This window comes from Crocuta crocuta, unplaced genomic scaffold (genome assembly GCF_008692635.1).
Source record: "Crocuta crocuta isolate KB4526 unplaced genomic scaffold, BGI_CrCroc_1.0 scaffold561, whole genome shotgun sequence".
In the NCBI taxonomy this organism is placed as follows: domain Eukaryota; kingdom Metazoa; phylum Chordata; class Mammalia; order Carnivora; family Hyaenidae; genus Crocuta; species Crocuta crocuta.
The window spans coordinates 584,852-590,851 of record NW_027530529.1 but is presented as its reverse complement, the minus strand read 5'-3'; the positions used below and the strand labels follow the sequence as shown (position 1 = coordinate 590,851).

The 6,000-nt window shown below is 39.8% G+C and overlaps 1 pseudogene; it reads right to left on the bottom strand.

Annotated features, from left to right (window-relative positions):
- Window positions 1-3,017: 3,017 nt before the first annotated feature.
- LOC144234290 (small ribosomal subunit protein eS10-like) overlaps window positions 3,018-6,000 on the bottom strand; it is a 44,777-nt pseudogene continuing 41,794 nt past the window's right edge.

Below are 6,000 nucleotides of genomic sequence, written 5' to 3'. Positions count from 1 at the left end.
AGAGAGATTAAAGAGCCTTTGGGAGAGTAAGAAATGGACATAGGCTGGGCTTCCAAGAACAAAGTCCTCAAGCAGCACTGAAGAACTGAGTTCTCAAGGATGCCACAGTCTTTGCCATATTTTAGAAGCTGCAGAATCAGGAAGCTGTTGCCACAACTGCTAGATCTAGAACTCTGCTGCTTCTGTGCAGTTTGTTCCAATGAGAGGGATGTTCTGTGCCTAGTTTCTCCACCCATCTAATTTCATTCCAAATCTGTATCTAGTGTGGAACATCTGATTAACAAAGCCTAAATCACACTGAGAATGGAGTCTGGGAAATGCATGTATATATATATATATATCTTTATATTCCCCAAGCTGGCTCTCATCATGGTGATAAATTGTCTGATAGGAACAGTTAAGGACATAAGGGTTTTTGTTAACCAGTGGGTGAGAGAGATACATAGAGAGGAAGGGGAAGGGGAGGGAGGGAGAGAGAGAGGCAGAGAAAGAGACGGAGATAGACACTGACTTCATCTCCCAAAATGGATAAAAAAATTATTTTGTCCAATTGGATCAACTTAGGCTACTTGCCCATCCCAGAACCACAAGAGTTTCTAGAGACATACCAGAAGCTAATTCGTTAAGGCTGAGTTCTTGAACTAATGACTGTCAAGAATGGTTTAAATACTATGGTTTGAATGTAGAATCAAGACCTATCCCTGGAGCTAGGGTTGGGGTCAGCATTACTTTAGGACAGTGGTTTTCAAAGTGTGGTCACTTGGGAAACTTGTTAAAAATGCAGATTCTCAGGGCATGTACCAGATGCACTGAATCAAAAACTCTGGGTGTGGGGCCAGATGATTTTTTTTACAGATCTGTTTTTTTTACAAAAAAAAAAGATGCTTTTTTTACAAGTCCTCCAGGTGATTATGAGTCTGACAACATACTAAAATTTGAGAAATGCCTTAGTAACACAGGCTGCTGAGGGATGAATACTGGATAGAAACCAGGGTTCTGTTAGGAAGGAGGAAGTGGAGAATGAATGCTGAATGCTGCGTAGATAGCCAATAGCACCCGTTTCAAAACTGTAAAGGTGGTTAGGAGACCAGTTAATGAGGAATCTTGAATTTCTACCACACAAGGTTGTTCTAAGGTATAAAACTAGATAACATATATATGAAGGTCCCATGCAGTGAAGGAGATGGATTATAATGGGATGAGATAGAGAGTATACAGGGAATGCCTAGGTGGCTGAGTCAGCTGAGGTCCTGATCTCATAGTTTGTGAATTCGAGCCCCAGGGCTTGCTGCTGTCAGCTGTCAGCGCAGAGCCCACTTAAGATCCTCTGTCTCTCTCTCTCTGTCCCTCCCCCATGTGTATGCACACTCTCTCAGAAAAAAAAAAAAAAATTAAAAATGAAAGTACATTGAACTTGGAGTCAGAGATTAGTTTCTTATCTTGGTCTCTTCTTTGAGCTTCAAACTCCTCTTCTGTAAAATAAGGAATATAACTACTAGAGGGTTGGAAGAATTAAATGAATGAATGTGTGTGCTTAGGTCATTACTTAACCTTATTAATAAATATTTATTAGTAAATAATTACTGAAAAAAATTATTAGTAGAACTTTCCTGAAAATACTTGGCCAAAGTCGTATGAACTTTACTCTGACAGGGGAAAGTATGCTCCCTTAAGACAATTCCCTGGTTCTCAGTAATTGTTTCAGGTGTCAGATACTTGACCATATTTAGATAAGCTCTGATTTAATTTCATGAGCAATGGTTTGTGCCTGTGCAGTCTTTTCTTGGGGCATTATGTGAATTATTTACTCTGGCTGTCACAGGGATACAGAGATTACTTTCTGCTCGTATAACTAATATGTATTAATGATGATGTGACCATACATATTTTATGTTCTGCCTTAGCAGAATAACTGATTCTTTTTTATTTTTGTCAGTGAGATCATTTTAATTTGTAACACTTTGCCCCCTTCCTCCTACTTTTTGTTTTTTACACATTTCATGTTTTCTAAGTATAGAATATTAAAAAATTCTGTTATGTTACAGTGGGAAAGGTGTTCAGGATTGGTTTAGACTCTCTTCTTTAATTTTTTAATGTTTATTTTTGAGAGAGAACGTGTGCATGTGCCTGAGTGGGGGAGGGGCAGAGAGAGAGGGAGACACAGAATCTGAAGCAGACTCCAGATGTGGGGCTCAAACTCACAAACTGTGAGATCATGACCTGAGCCAAAGTTGGACACTTTGAGCCACCCAGGCGCCCCACTTTCCTTTACTTTATATAAGAAACTAAGGGAAGTACTTTGTCCAGTCTCATATCCTACTTCTTGCCCTCTTCCCATTTCCTGCCATGGAAGAACTTATATCTGGGGTTAAATTTCATTTCCACCCCATTAATTAGTTAGTCAAAGTCTCTTGTAATTTGTTTATACCTAATAGGATTTAGTTAAAGTCATTAAGCCGGTCTGCTGAAAGTGAAGCAGAGCTGATGTCCCAACCTAGGAAAAAAGATTACTTAGTGAGTAGAAGTGTTGTGGATCCAGCAGTGGAAAGAAGGGCCCACCATGGACATACTCTTCACTCCTAGACATACTTGGTATGTTATTAGATGTGCTAGTTATTGAGTGTGCCAACATTGAATTATTAGTGGTCTTTTCTGTGTTTACATAGAGGTGTTTGAGGAAGGAAGGAATGAAGTTGAATATACAAATTTTACGCTGGTGCTGAGCACTTCTAATTTTATCTATGCTATAAATAACAGTTAATATTTGTTTGTTTGTTTGTGTTAGAAAGTTACTGTTGGGTGGTGAGGAAACCAGAGAAACTTCTTCTCATAGACTTGTTGGTACTAATTAAAACCTAGATTGCCAGCTGAAGGGCAACCTAACGGTTTTCCAATTTAACACCTTTATTTTATGAATGAGAAAACTGAGACCAAGAGAAGAAAAAAATAATTCACTCAATATTAAAATTTTTTTTCTGGCTACGGATTAATTCAACACAAAACAATCTCCTCCAATTTTACCAAGGTGGCTGACCAGGTCCACGACCAAATCCACCTCTAAACTGGAATTCACTTGCCAACCCAGCCCCAACCTCATCTTTCTTGTTGGCACCAGGGGGCACAGCACTTTGTAGGCATCTGTCAGCTTCCCCTCCTGTGAGTCTTTCAAGTTGCTCTCCCCCCCAGAACTTTGGGCCATGGCCTGCCAGTTTCAGGATAGCCATGGCATAGAATGGCAGGCATAACCTCAGCGGGCAGATGGGAGTATTCACGGAGATACTGGATACCTCGTTGATAAGGTACTAGTAGAAATGTCTCCAGGCAAACTGTTCCTTTATGTAGCCTTATGATTTGAGAGACTGCATGACCTTGGTGATGTAATGTCACATTCTTGTCTGCCAGCTCAGGGTGTTTAGGCATGTAGATGTCCTTCTTGGCCACCATCACTCCCTCCTTGAAAAGGAATTCATAAATGGAATAGTGTTTTTCTTGGGCATCAGTATCTCAGCTGCTGCTCTGTATGGGGCCAGGGCTGTAAAGGAAAACAACTCAGTATTATACAATATGTTAGTTATAGAGTCAGGACTATATCTCAGCACTTCAGACTCCCTGTTAAGTGCATTTCCACTACACCCCTCTGCGGGGCAAGTGTAAGAGGGAATGTTGGGTAGTAGAAAGAGCACAGATCTGAGAGCAAAAGATCTGGATTCAAACCATGTCTCTGCCACTTACTGACTTGTTCCTGAGAAAGTAATATCACTTCCTCAAGTATGAGTTTCCTCATTGTAAGATGGGATAATGCTGATACCTCTTTTACCTGCCTTACAGGGTTATTATGAGGATAAAATGTGAGATGCAATGGGAAAAAAGGCAGACTACAGTGGACATGGCCAATTTGCCTATAGATTTCAGTCCTATTACTATTAACTGTGTGATTTTGGGGCAAGTCATTTAGTTTCTGTGAACACAGTTTCTTTCCGTTGTAAAACTAGGGTGATAGTCACTCTCATACAGAACTGTTTGGAGAACATTAGTGTATGTAAAGCATTCAGAATGGTGCCTGTTACATAATAGGTGTTCAATAAGTGAGATCTCAGAAGACAGTTCTGTCTTCTCAGAACTGTTCCTTTAAGACTTAAAATAGATATAGCAGAACTCATTCTTCTGTGGCTTTAAAACTCTTTTGTAAAGTTTGATTCAGAGGCTACAGGTGGGTTAAGGTATGGGCTTTGTGGTCAGGTTTCTGCTTTAAACTATAGTGGCCCATTGTCAGGCTCTTTCTTTTGTCTTCTGTCCAGGGAAGGGCCTGCAAGGATGACAGGCATTGCATATGGTGAATTGATTGAAGAAGAGGTAGAGGAAGTTTGGTGGCTGGGAAACTTGGAAAGGAGAATGGAAATGGGAAAAGTAATCTGCTTTTCATCCCCACTGTCTACAGGCCACTGAGTACCAGTATGTCAGAACCTTTGTGGTGAAATCTTTTCTCATTGTGATCTCAGTCTCTGATAATATAAATGTCTCAAAGTGTTGGGAACATGTCTAAGTCCTCAGTTGCCCCAAATGCCTGACCTATAGTAGATATGTAATACATACATATTTTTATAAATATATATATATTTGAACATTTATTTATTTATTTTGAGAGAGAGAGAGAGGGAGAGAAAGCATGAGGAGGGAACGGGCAGGGAGAGAGGGAGAGAGAGAATCTCACCCTGACACAGGGCTCCATCTCATGAACCATGAGATCATGACCTGAGCTTAAATCAAGAGCTAGATGCATATATAATATATTTTTGTTGGAAGAATGAGTACTTTAAGTGAAGCACTGTGGCCCATAGGGGTCCATGAATCCCTGGTGGCCCCTAATTTCCAAGCTCCATTTTACTGAGATATTTGTATTTAAATAGGCTTTTACAGTCTTTAACCTGATGAATTTGTGGGATTTCATGTCTTGGGTTTTTTTTTAAGCTTTGCTCTACTGCCAACTTCCCTTTACCACCTTGGTTCAGGCCGTACAACTATTTCCTTCATTCCTAGTCATTGTGTGGCATCTGCCAGGTTCCTCTTTCTGGTTTTTAATTCTGGAATGGTGTTGGTGGTTCTAATGCATGAGAGCTGGAGAACATGAGATTTGCATGATCAAGCAAATAGCATTTCCTCAGAAGTTCCAGGGTTATGGGAAAGCATAATGCTGGTAGTTTCTCTTCTTCTTCCCCCTCCAAAAGGATACTTTCATATAAGCTATTAATTCAGTAAATACATACTAACCATGTATACTATAGATCACATATTCTTTTGCGTACTTTGAACACATTATCTCACCAAATGCTTAGTAACCCTTTGTGTTAGGCTGATGATATTGCCCTCAATTCACAGATAAGGAATATAGAGTTTAGATAAAAGAAATGACTTGCCTTAGTTAGTAAAAGGTAGACCCAGGATTTGAACTCAGGTCTTTATGACTCAAAGATAATCACTGATTGCCATGTCTGTTTACCATGCTGGAATGGTAACTCCTTGAAGGCAGGGGTCTTGTCTGAGTCAAATCTATATTTCCTATTCTCAGCACAGGAACTGAAATAGAATTTTTTTAAACATTTTTTTGAAGTTTCTATTTAAAGTCCAGTTAGTTAATATACAGTGTAATATTTAAAATTTAAAAAATATTTATTTATTTTTAAGAGAGAGTATGGGAGCCAGGGAGAGACAGAGAGAAGGGGAGACAGAGGATCTGAAGCAGGCTTTGTGTTGACAGCAGAGAGCCCAATGTAGGGCTTGAACTCAGAAACCAAACTGTGAGATCATGACCTGATCTGATGTTGGATGCTTAACTGACTGAACCACCCAGGCACCCTAACATACAGGGTAATATTATTAGTTCCATGTATACAATATAGTGATTCAACACTTCTATACATCACCTAGTATTCATCACAAGTGCCCTCCTTAATCCCCATCGCTTATTTAGCCTATCCCCCCACCCACCTCCCTTCTGGTAAC